This window comes from Pelodiscus sinensis, chromosome 16, assembly GCF_049634645.1.
Source record: "Pelodiscus sinensis isolate JC-2024 chromosome 16, ASM4963464v1, whole genome shotgun sequence".
Taxonomy (NCBI): Eukaryota; Metazoa; Chordata; order Testudines; family Trionychidae; genus Pelodiscus; species Pelodiscus sinensis.
Window position 1 is genome coordinate 261,202 of NC_134726.1, and position 10,993 is coordinate 272,194.

Sequence of the window (10,993 nt, forward strand, 5' to 3'; positions counted from 1 at the left end):
CTCTTAGGCTCCTAACTTTAATTGAAATCAGTGGAAGTTAGGAGACTAAATAAGGGTATGTCTACACTACCCCCCTAGTTCGAACTAGGGGGGTAATGTATGCATACCGAACTTGCTAATGAAGCCCGGGATTTGAATTTCCCGTGCTTCATTAGCATAAAGCCGGCGTCGCCATTTTTAAAAGCCGGCTAGTGCGAACCCCGTGCCGCGCGGCTACACGCGGCATGGACTAGATAGTTCGGATTAGGCTTCCTAATCCGAACTATCTGTACACCTCGTTCAGACAGGCTACTGGGCTAGATGGACCTTTGGTCTGACCCCCTTGATTTTCATGCACACCTGCTCCTGGGTGGCCATGCTGGCAGCTCTCCTGCCCTAGCCGGCCACTTTCCTGTGCCTAGTGCGGAGATTGTGGACAAGGTCCACGATGTCCGCACTAGCCCAGGCGGGTGCCCGCCTCTTGCAGTCCCGGGCAAGCTCCCGGGAGCCGCCAGCCTGGTCCCGGGAAGAGGGGGAGGGCTGGGGGGCATCGGGTGGGTGGCTCAATCCGTGCCAGGTGCAGGGTCTGCTGGCTGGGTGCTGGCAGGCTTGCACCTGGCACGGGCACCGTAGCCAGCCCGTGCCCCTTTAAGGGGTCCGGGGCCGGGAGGGGGGCAGACGAGTTTCCCCAGAGTGGCCACCAGGGAAACCTGGGGAGGGCTAGCCTCCCACTAGTTCGAATTAAGGGTCTACACAGCCCTTAATTCGAACTAGTAAATTCGAACTAGGCTTAATCCTCGTGGAATGAGGATTACCTAGTTCGAACTAAGCGCTCCGTTAGTTCGAATTAAATTCGAACTAACGGAGCGCTAGTGTGGCGGCTATGAATGTTAGTTCGAACTAACATCCGTTAGTTCGAACTAACTTTGTAGTGTAGACATACCCTGAGTTAGTCTGTACAGGATAAACTTAAAAAACAACATGTAGTATGGTAGCACTTTAAAGACTAACAAAACATATAGATGGTATCATGAGCTTTCATGGGCACAGCCCACTTCCTCAGGTGACTAGAGTGTTGTACGTACAGAACACCAAAATAAATAGGGGAGAAGATTTGGGGGGGGGAACAAAAGGAGGCACTGGGTATATAAATATCAAAGGGAAAAGCAAGCTGGTAAAACCGGCAATCTATAAGCACCTAAAAACTGGATAATTAAAAGAAGCAGATAAGGACCATTAGTTAGCAATTAGAGAGGAAGAGTACTAACACCAGAATCTACACAGACAAAGAACCATTGGCACCTTCATTGCTTGGTTGGTTGATAATGTCCCAGTCATCTGGTATCTCGATTCAAACCATTGGCATGAGAATTAAACTTGTGAATGAATTGTAGTTCCAACCCTTCCCTGTGTATTTGGCTTGTGGAATTGGTCTGTAACAAAACCGCAACTTGAAGATCTCTTAATGAATGACGAGGCAAATTAAAGTGTTCACCAACAGGTTTCTGTATGTTCCCTTTACTGATATCTGATTTCTGTCCATTGATTCTTTCCCATAGGGACTGTCCAGTTTGTCCAATATTTATTACAGTGGAGCACTGCTGGCATTTGATAGCATAGATCACATTACTGGATGTGCAGTTAAATGAGCTTCTGATTTGGTGGCTATGTGGTTGGCTCCAGTGATGAATGAGCTTATATAGATATGTGGGCAGAGTTGGCAATGGGGCTGATTGCAGGGGTGGGTTCCTGGATACTTATGATGTAACTGTGTGGCATTGTTTCCAGAGGTTTTTTTTTCATGTTGGGGGGTTTTCTGTAAGCAAGAATAGGCCTTTCCCCCAAGGCCTCTGAGAGTGAGGGGTCATTGTCCAAGATAGGTTGTAGATTGTGGATAATGTGTGGGAGGGGTTTAAGTTGTAGACTGTAGGTAATTAGAAGTGGAATTCTGTTGTTTTCTTTTTGGGGTTTGTCTTGAAGTAATTTGTGTCTGGGTTCTTTTTTGGCTCTGTCAATCTGTTTTTGCACTTTGCCAGGTGGGTATTTCGGTTTTAGGAATGCTGTATATAGATCCTGAAGGTATTTATCTCTGTCCGTGGGATTGAAGCAAATCCAGGGCTCAGCTGGATACAATAGATTGAGAAATATGTCTGGGATGGAATTCTCCTGTGTGCCCACATTCACTTCCAGGTCTCTCTTGCCCAAAGGTAGGAGAGTGCTAGGTTAGAGCCAGGTAGTACTACAGCTGTTAGTTACTGGGCAGGTGAGTGTAAAACAGTGTAGAAATGTACCTTCTTTCGCAAAGGCTATAACCTGAGTTGTTAAGATGGGACACCTACATCCTGATTAGCTCCTACATCCTCTGGCTCTCACTCAGGAAAATTTCTACTGAAAAATCAATGAGAAATGTGGACTGGGTAAAATTGATGTAAAAATGCATGCTATGATTCATTTGGACAGTTCTAGATCAACAGACCTCTTAAAGAGCACTCAGCATGCCGAGAGAGGAATTATGCAGCGCTCTGTGTTCTATGCACCGAGTGTGAAAGTGCTCAGCCACAGAGCAAATCTAACATAATAGACAAAAGTAAACAGTCATAGATAGAAGGCTTTCCCACGCCATTAGTTGTCATATAACAGCACAGGATACAAATGGAAGAACTGCTTAACTTTCCTTAGTCCCTTCATAATTTGCATTAACTCACTCAAGTCCCCTCTAGCTGCAATGTGATCAAACAGGGTTTAAGTTAAATAAAAGCTTTTCTTGGGACTCAGTTTACCTATCATTATCAATACCCATGACTCTTCAAGCTTGAAGAGATTGCTCTGTGCATCTAGTTGGACATCCTGCATAACCCAGAACATAAAATAATGTAAACTCACCACTGTCTAGGAAGTAAGCAAGCAGCTGCTGAAGGTGCTTGCTACATGGCCGCATGGTGATACTTGCAGTGGCTCCTAAAGCAAGAGGATCCTAGAGAAGGAAAAGATGGAGGCAAAGACATCAAGCTCAAAAGCAGCAACAACCATATTGACAGCCAGACTAGAAAAGGTTTTTGGCACCCAAACACCCCCCTCACAAGCACCCAATTGGAGCAGGTCTGTGCCCCCAGGACAAACGCTCTGTTCACCTGCCCTTAGCATTTGCCATAGTCATGGTGATAATAGCCATTCCTGGTTTTGTGGTACCTCCCCATGGTCTAATGGCTTAGCCACACATACAGCACTGAAATGCTGCAGCTAAGCCACTATAACACTTTGATAAAGAAGCTCCTACACCGAAGGGAGAGCTTCTCCCATCAGTGTAGTTTAGCCACAGTCCCTCAAACAGGTGGATATGTCGATGGGAGATGCTCTCCTATCATCAGAGTGCTGTCTATACCAGAGGTTAAGGCAGTATAACTATGTGAGGACAGTATATCTATGTTAGGACAAGAAGCAATGGGCCAAAATTGTAACAAGGGAGATTTGGAATGGACATTAGGAAAAACTTCCTAACGGTCAGGGTGGTTAAACACTGGAATAAATTGCCTAGGGAGGTTGTGGAATCTCCACCTCTGGAGATATTTAAGAGCAGGCTGGATAGACATCTATCAGGGATGATCTAGAAGGTGCTCGGTCCTGCTGTGGGGGCAGGGGACTGGACTTGATGACCTCTCAAGGTCCCTTCCAGTCCTAGTATTGTAAGATATATGTAAGTTTGTAGTACAGATCTGACCACAGCGTTCTGAGCACTAGAGAACAGAGCCGAAGCCTTGCAAAATGCAACATTTCTAAAGCTGGTGGGCATGTGTCCCATCTGGCCAGAAGCTCTGCAGATTCTCCTCACAGCTTCCGCCTCCCTACTATGCCAAACACATATAACAATGCAGTCTGAGGCCTGTGCCTCGTCCACACCCCGTCTGTCTAAAATCCACCACATTTGGGGACTCTTGGAGAAGAATGCTGGAACAATGCACACATACTTCTTCCCCTGAATCTGAGGCATGGACACTGTCACCTATGGAAACACACCTGCTCTCTGCCAGGTGAATAACACGTTATATAGCTGTGTTACCCACACAACATTCTCTAGGGCAGTGGTCCCCAACCTTTCAAGGTTGTCGGGCGCCAGGGGGCGGGGCCATTCGCCCGCCGGGCGCCGGGGGCGGCCCCCCCCATAGCCACATGCCCGGGGGCGGCCCCCCCATAGTTGCATGCCCGGGGGCCGGCGCTCCCCCCGCCCAGCGCCGCGCACCCGGGGCCGGCGCTCCCCCCGCCCAGCGCCGCGCACCCGGGGCCGGCGCTCCCCCCGCCCAGCGCCGCGCACCCGGGGCCGGCGCTCCCCCCGCCCAGCGCCGCGCACCCGGGGCCGGCGCTCCCCCCGCCCAGCGCCGCGCACCCGGGGCCGGCGCTCCCCCCGCCCAGCGCCGCGCACCCGGGGCCGGCGCTCCCCCCGCCCAGCGCCGCGCACCCGGGGCCGGCGCTCCCCCCGCCCAGCGCTGCGCACCCGGGGCCGGCGCTCCCAGCGCCGCGCGCCCGGTGCCAGGCCAGCCCCGAGCTCCTGGCAGGTGCATGGAAATGCCCCCGCGGGCGCCATGGTGCCCGCAGGCACCGTGTTGGGGACCACGGCTCTAGGGACACACCCCTTTACCCAGTTCCTAGGGCTCAAGGTGGAACCCTCTTAATTTAAATACCCGTCCTTACCCAGTTCCTAAGACTCGGGGAGTAATTCCTGCAGGTTTGCAGGCTCTTTTGCCAGTGAAAGAGCCTTATGCAGTAATATCCTTTTTTGCTATTTATTAGCAGTTACCAAGCAAGCAGAATACACATGCTAAACACACAGTGCCATGCTCACCAATCCTGATTAAGGCAGGCAAACTTCTCCTGATGGCCAAGCATGGTCAGTCTCGTCTCAATTCTGGGTTGCTGCATGTCCTGGTCATACAGGAGATTCTTGGCAGCTCTGAGCTTAGGCTGTATTTTCTTCCATGTCTTTCCTATCTTCTGGAGGGTAGTTCTTCTTCCAGGTCTTTTCTTCTTCTTTCTGTTCCTTCTTTTCCTTTCCTACTGATCTCCTTCTTATGCCCCAGTTTATATAGTGAAACTTGCGTCCTGCTTAGCTATACCATAACCAATTATTTTATTAAAATTTTACTAACCAATCGTAACATACTGTAACAGAATTACCTAACCAATCATACCCACCAGCTTAATTGTTTTACACCTAGCAAAATTAATTATACAGCAGACAGAAACAATTAAAAGACAGAGATCCTACAAACAAACAATAGGAAAGTGAGGGCCAGAATCACAGAATGAGGATTCCACAACCACAACTAAGATAAGTAACTTTTGCCAGACAAAATGCTGGCAAACTAAGTTTTCTTTAACCATCTTGAGACCAGTTTCTTCATCTGGTGATTGTGGGTGCCATTAGGATAGGGTCTCCTGAACAGGGGATAACACTATTTTAGTGTAATTTAGAGGGAATGTGGTGTGTGACTCCTTGCTTTACAGCTAATGGCTACTGCTATCTCAATCTGGCTGCAGATAAAAGCTTTAAGCTTTAGAACTTTATGGCTGAAGGAGGAGCCAAGTCCACATGCCCAGGCCCAGAACTAGGGTTGCATGAGATCAGAGGAAAACCAGAGAGCTTTTTGTGCAGGCTTTTGTGGGTGTGATGCTGTGACAAGCACTTGTGGTGGCTGCAGCTCCTGTGCATGTCTCCTTTCAAATAAATGTAGCTGACTGCTTGTGACAAAAGAAATGCCAGTAGGCAGTAAAGCTGCCTACTCCCTGAGAGCACAGCTGTGTCAGCTGCAGGCCAGAGGTTAAATAGCTAATGAAAGAGCCCTGGTTACAGGCTGCCGTCTGGGAATACTGGACACAATAGGAGCCTCAGCAACCAACAAAGAGGGTGGAGGAGGGGGATTACACTCTGACAATTGAGGCTTACAGGCCCCAGTGGACGTTTCTACCTAGCAGTACAGCTAGTGTTTACTTGCAGAGTCTGGGCAAAGGTCCTCACAGGGTGACATAGTATAGTCCAAAATAAAACATCTGTAGGAGAAACATCTAACCAGAGCAACAGCCAACTTGTCCATTCCCTCCTCACCCATGGAGTTCCTCTTCCTCCTGACTAAAGGAAGCAAACCTAGGGGAGAGTGGAGACGGGAGTGGCAAATTAGCCACTGGACCAATGAGGCCTGTGCCAGAGGCCCCATCCAACTGGGGGGCCCTAAATAATGAGAACCACTCTGTCCATCCAGTGCTCTTGCCAGGCAGTGGTCCCTGTACTCCGACCTCACTCCCTACGGGTCTGTCTACACTAGCCCCCTAGTTCGAACTAGGGAGGCTAATGAGGGCAACCGAAATTGCAAATGAAGCGCGGGATTTAAATATCCCGTGCTTCATTAGCATGTTCCTGGGCGGTCGCCATTTTGGAAATTGACTAGCCCGGAATAACTGCCCACGTCTACACGCGGCAGAGAAGGGCGATTCTGAAAAAAAAAACCTTACTTCGAATTACCAGTTAAACCTCATGGAACCTCCTCCCTCCTGTAACCCTCCTTGTACGAGGAGTAGGGAAGTCACAGGAAAAGTGCTCTATTTCAAAGTAAGTGCTGTGTAGACATTCCCAAATTCAAAATTAGCTATTTTGAAACACGCTACACAATTGATGTCGCTCACTTTGCATAGCTTATTTTAAGTTAAGCCCTGCTGTGTAGACGCACCCTCATTCATAAGCTTCTGGCACTTAACCCCACTCTTCCACTGCCTTTGTACTGTGACCTTCAGCAAGATAGACTGGGTATGGCTGCACTGCAATGAGATATCCACAGCTGGCCTGTGCCAGCTGATTTGGCTGGAGCTCAGGCTGCTGGGCTGTTTAATTGCAATGCAAATGATAAAGCTTAGGCTGCAGACTGAGCTCTGGGATCCTCTCACCTCAGAATGTCCTAGAACTCAGGCTTCAAAGCAATTAAAAGCACCTTAACCCAGCTGCAGGTGTCAAACTGCAGTTTAGACATGCCCGATTCAGCTCTCTTGGTTAAGCTTCCCCATCAGTTAAATGAGGCTAATGCACACCTCTGTTATATGAGGTCTCATGTAAAAAGTAAAGTTTGAAGATGTAAGTATGTGCATGTTAAGTGTGATCTTTTCGTAGTTTTTAAAGTATTTAGTATTTGACATTGACTGTAGTATGCCATTGTGAAATGAAAACACTGTGATGAACTAGCTATTAGGTATGTGTACTGCTGCCATCTAGTGAATGGAATTAGAATTGACCAATGATATATCATAGGCCCTATACTGTCAAGAGCACAAGTGGTAGCAAGCACACCACAAACACCACGCTATAGACAACAACTTACCCTTTGACACAGTAGCACAGAGGAGCCATTCAAAAAAAATCATTTTGATATAGAAACTCTTCTCTGGTTTAGCTCATGCTATGGCCCAAGAGGGCTTGCAGGTTTGGGGCAGGAAGGCTGAGATCTATCCTTGTCATCACAGTGAAGGAAGGAGCAGTTGCTGCACTGACTATGAAAGGATAAGTTGTCTCAGTCTATTGCAAAATACACCTGCTTGAAGACAAACAACAGTGTTGAAAAAGACAATGCTTTCACCAGGCGCATGAACTAAACTTGTAGTACTCACTACGCATTGGCCAACATGCCCATTATCCCAAGGGGCACTGCCCCCATCAGTGGCATCCCTGTCTGAGGCTGCTAAATAACTCCTCTCTTAAACTCATAACCTTTCCCTTCAAACTTGGGAAAATTTTGGGCTCTGAATGGGCTCTGGCTGTTCTTAGCTGAGTGCCAGCCACCTAAGCTGTCAAGCCCTATTAATGGAAGGAGAGGAAGGGTGATCTAGTATAGTAGATAGGAGATTGGGAGGACTCAAGAGATTGAGGTTCAGCTTCTGGCTCAGGTGGGCTCTTCCATGTAATCTATAGCAAATCATTTAATGCACCCTATGCCTATTCTCAATGTTGTTGTGAGGATAAAACTCTTTAATGAATCTGAGATGCTCAGATTCTATAGGGATGTGGGCTGCAGGTATAGGATGTGGGCTGCTATAGGTATGTCTACACTGCAGTGTTTTTCTGAAAAAACAGCCATTTTTCCAGAAAAACTATACTTACATCCATACTGCTATTGTGTTCTTTCGACAGAAAGTCAAAAGAACTGAGGGTTTTTTCCGACAGCGGTAAACCTCTTTCTACAAGGAAGAAGCCTTTTTCCGAAAAAGCTTTTTCAGAAAAAGATGTGTGTGGATGCAGAAGAAGGAGTTCTTTTGAAAGAAGAGGCTTCCAGGAAACAACACAGGTGCTCTGGTGGACACTCCGTCCATACTAATCACAACTTAAATGTGAGATAGCATCCAATCAATGTGGATGCTATCTTTCGAAAAAGCACATCACTTTTTCCTTTAGCTTTTGCTGTGTGGATGCTCTCTTTCAAAATAAGATTTTCCGTAAGATCTCTTCCAGAAAAGCTTCTTCCGAAATAAGCTTGCAATCTAGACATAGTCCTAATAAACATGCAGGCTTCTGGGCTGACCGTCACTGTGTCTGGGATGGTGACTCTGGCAGACAGAGCACACTTGGACACTAATTTAATAACAAGAGTATCCTTCTGTGTGCATCTCTCCTCTGGCTTCTTTCTACTTAGAAGCTTTCTCCCAGGACTTGTTCTACCTTAAACTTCTTCTGCTGCTGGTTTAGTATCTAACAAGAGCACAATACTGGACCATGTCACCACACACAGACTGGACTCATTTTCTATGGATTCCAACAGATTGACTTATTTCAGTATCACTTCATGGCCCGAGGACTCTGAAGCCAGATTGCAGCCTCCTGTTCACTACTCCCCCCTTCCCTGTCCCCTCCCCGCTTTCTTTCTCTCTTTCTTTCTTCTATCCACATTTATAATCCCTCATTTCCATTCTGCTCCACCCTCTCCCTAGAGACTTTGTTCTCTTGCCTGTATCTTTGCATTGCAATTGTGCCATGTTTATTTCAAACATTTTGGCGGGCTGTCACTCCAATGGAAACTCAATTAATTGCAGGGCTTGTAGACCTGGGACAATAGCATCTGAAAAAAATCATTATGAACAGATTTGAGGGAAAAGTTTTATGCTGTGCTGCTGAACAAGCTAATAACAGTAATAACTGTGGAATGAGGAACACATTCTCTGTATGTTTTCAAAGCTCTGAACAAATAATCTGTAATGTAATTCTATTGCATTGCTACAGACAAAAAGAAGGCTTGACTTAGAACTTCAGAACCTGGCCCACCTAGTATCCAAGTCAGACAAAATTCCTCTTACAAAGTCAGACGATCAGATTATACGAACCTTTCCTAAGATTGTACACAGCTTCATTGGCTTCAGGATATGAATAAGGATGAAGTAAAAACAGAGCAGGGACATCAAATTTGTCCCTTTATGCATAATTTTATATTACAGTACTTAACTTATATTGCAAATACCATCTACAATTCAAACAAACTGCATCCTGATTAGGTCTACCCAAGCTGGCATTTTCCATTTAGCTTACCTCAAAACCACAGATTTGACATTCACATTTTCGAAGATAAATAATAGTCCCAGGGCAGTCAGATTCTATGTGCAAAAGTCTCATTGTTCATGTTGTGTGTATGTATGAGAGAAAGGGGTTTGTTTACAAGTTGTGGTTAGCACTTAACATTTTCTCTGAGTTCACCAGTAAAAAATAAAATCTTTGCATGGATTGGAATAAATACTACTGTGTGTGTCCATTTTTAATGTTCCCTCTCTGAAATGTCCAGTGCACCTGTATCTGTCTTACTTCCCTGTATAATGAAAATGCAAAAAGTCACATTTCAAATGAAGAGCTTAAAAAAAATTCACCAATTTTTAATTTGCTGAATTACATATATGTATGCATGAACACACATATATAGTATATCTTTGTGTATACAGGCAGTCCCCGACTTACGCGGATCTGACTTATGTCGGATCCGCACTTACGAACGGGGCTTTTCTCACCCCAGAGCTCACGGGCGGCAGGTCGCCACCCGTGTCCTCCGGGGCGAGAAAAGCTTCTCCCGGTCTCCCTGGTCTGCTGGGGGGGTCCAGCAAAGCCGCTGGACCCCCCCCCCCCCCAGCAGATCAGGGACACCCGAGCAAAGCCGCCGCCTGGGCAGGTTTGCTCCCGGGCAAACGAGCAAAGCCGCCCAGGCGGCGGCTTTGCTCTGGTGTCCCTGGTCTGCTGGGGGGGTCCAGCGGCTTTGCTGGACCCCCCCAGCAGACCAGGGGGACAGGAGCAAAGCCACGGGGCACGCCCACACCGGGACAGCCCGGGCGCGCTTGGGCTGTCCCGCTGCGGGCGTGCTCCGTGGCTTTGCTCTCCGTCTCCCTGGTCTGCAGGGAGATGGGGAGCAAAGCCTTGGAGCACGCCCACAGCGGGACAGCCCAGGCGCACTTGGGCTGTCCCACTGCGGGCGTGCTCCAAGGCTTTGCTCCTGTCCCCCAGGTCTGCTAGTGCCCCCCCCAGCAGACCAGGCTTTTCTTGCCTACCCCTGGAGTAGAGCAGCTGGGGGCTGCCGGGTTGGTCCTGCAGCGCCGCTCCGGACCAACCCGGCAGCACCCCAGCTGCTCTGCCCCAGGTGTCCTGATTCAGCCGCTGCTGGTGAGTTTCAGCAGCGGCTGAATCAGGACGCCTGGGGCAGAGCAGCTGGGGTGCTGCTGGGTTGCTCCAGTAGAGGCGAGGAGCCGCGCTACTGGAGCAACCCAGCAGCACCCCAGCTGCTCTGCCCCAGGTGTCCCCAAGTCAGCCGCTGCTGAAACTGACCAGCGGCTAACTACAGGAAGCCCGAGGCAGAGTTGCTCTGCCCCAGGCTTCCTGGAATCAGCCGCTGATCAGTTTCAGCAGCAGCTGACTTGGGGACGCCTGGGTTTCTTAAGTTGAATCTGTATGTAAATCAGAACTGGCATCCAGATTCAGCCACGGTTTAAACTGATCAGTTTCAGCAGCGGCTGA

The 10,993-nt window shown here is 48.2% G+C and overlaps 1 protein-coding gene across 7 annotated transcripts in view; it reads right to left on the reverse strand.

The window, feature by feature from the left end:
• Positions 1–10,993, reverse strand: part of FBXL16 (F-box and leucine rich repeat protein 16) — a 282,879-nt gene that overhangs the window by 208,934 nt on the left and 62,952 nt on the right. For 4 of the 7 annotated variants that reach the window (XM_075898944.1, XM_075898942.1, XM_075898941.1 and 1 more), the window contains 2 exons: positions 4,817–9,065; positions 2,863–2,953 (listed from right to left, as the gene is read on the reverse strand). The gene's annotated coding sequence lies outside the window, so the exon portion shown is untranslated. Of the gene's footprint in view, positions 1–2,862; positions 2,954–4,816; positions 10,085–10,993 lie in introns of those variants that run through there. The other 3 variants (XM_075898947.1, XM_075898946.1, XM_075898945.1) reach the window with 2 other exon arrangements.